Consider the following 2,163-nt stretch of genomic DNA (forward strand, 5'->3'; position numbering starts at 1 on the left):
TATATATATATATCTATATATATATATATATATGTATATATCTATAGATATATATACATACATATCTATGTATGTATATATATACATACATATACATACACAGTATATACATACATACATCCATACATATCTATGTATGTATGTATATATATATATGTGGCTTGTTGGTAGTACATGCATATCTATGTATGTATATATATATATACATACATACATAGATATGTATGGATGTATGTATGTATATACATATATATATATACATACATAGATATGTATGTATATATATCTATAGATATATACATACATAGATATCTATGTATATCTATAGATATATATACATAGATATCTATGTATATCTATAGATATATATACATAGATATCTATGTATATCTATAGATATATATACATAGATATCTATGTATATCTATAGATATATATACATAGATATGTATGTATATCTATAGATATACATACATATATATATATATATATATATATAATTATTCCATTTTTCAAATGAAAATTTTGGAGTTGATCATTATTTTTAAGATGATGATTATCGAGGACAAGTCTATCCATGTATGTGTTTAAACTGGCCTTATCCTTTTTATTCACATGGAATTCCTTATAATGAATCTGGAATTCAAATAATATGCAGTAGCATAATAATTTTGATGTAGCTAACCATTCCATTTGTCATCAATAATTTATCATTTTTTCTGATAAGACGCTTCTTATTCTCCTAAATATTTTGTTATTTTCTCTTTGCTTTGTTCATAGATTTATAAATAAATGTCATAGCTGGTGCCCTCCCATCAGCAGCATGCATGTACTAATGGCCTTAGTCTTCATAGCACAATAACGCTATACTAAACGAATCATCTTTTATAATAATATTCTTCTCTTGTTTTTTTTTTTAATTTTTTTTCCCAAGAACTTTTATCTTATTCTTCAAAAGCAAATATTGCCTCAAAAAGTTGTGGTGATTTTTTTAATTTTTGCAAGCTCAAATAAGCAATTACAAATCTTTTCTGCTTGTTGAATAAATTTATTATTTATGAATTTTCTCATGAAGCTTAATATCTAATAATAATTTTTAAAATTATTATTATTATTATTTGACTTTAAGCAAAGAAGATTGATGTTGTGACAATTATTTCAACTTCTCAAGCATTTAAATTAAAACAATGAGAGCACATAAAGGGCACTAAAAGATATACCTATCTATATATATATACATACATATGTATGTATGTATGTAGATATATACATACATACATATCTATGTATGTATGTATATGTACGTATGTAGATATATATCTATATATATATATATCTATATATATACATATGTATGTATGTATACATATGTATGTATGTATATATACATATGTATGTATATATATACATATGTACATATGTACATATGTATACATATGTATGTACATATGTACATAGATATATACATATGTATGTACATAGATATATAGATATGTAGATATATGTATATATATATTTATGTAGGTATGTATGTGTGTGTGTAGCTATTTATTTATAACATTTTGGTGTGATTCTACATAAATACATATACATACATACATACATATGTATGTATATATATATCTACATACATACATACATATGTATGTATATATCTATATATGCATGTATGTAGGTATATATATATGTATGTAGGTATATATATATGTATGTATGTAGGTATATGTATAGATGTATGTATGTATGTATGTATGTATGTAGGTATAGATGTATATATGTATGTATGTATATATGTATGTATGTATAGATGTAAATATGTATATATATATATATATATGTAGATATACATATATAGGGCTAATATATTAAAGAGAAAAGATATATATACATATATGTAGATATACATATATACATGTATATATCTGTATATACATATATATATATATACATAGATACATGTATACATCTACACATTTGTATATATACATATATACATCTATACATCTATACATCTACATATATACATATATACATCTATACATCTATACATCTACATATATACATATATACATCTATACATCTATACATCTACATATATACATATATACATCCACATCTATACATCTCTATATGTAGATGTATATATGTACATATGTATATATA

This window comes from Phalaenopsis equestris, unplaced genomic scaffold, assembly GCF_001263595.1.
Source record: "Phalaenopsis equestris unplaced genomic scaffold, ASM126359v1 Scaffold218760, whole genome shotgun sequence".
NCBI lineage: Eukaryota > Viridiplantae > Streptophyta > Magnoliopsida > Asparagales > Orchidaceae > Phalaenopsis > Phalaenopsis equestris.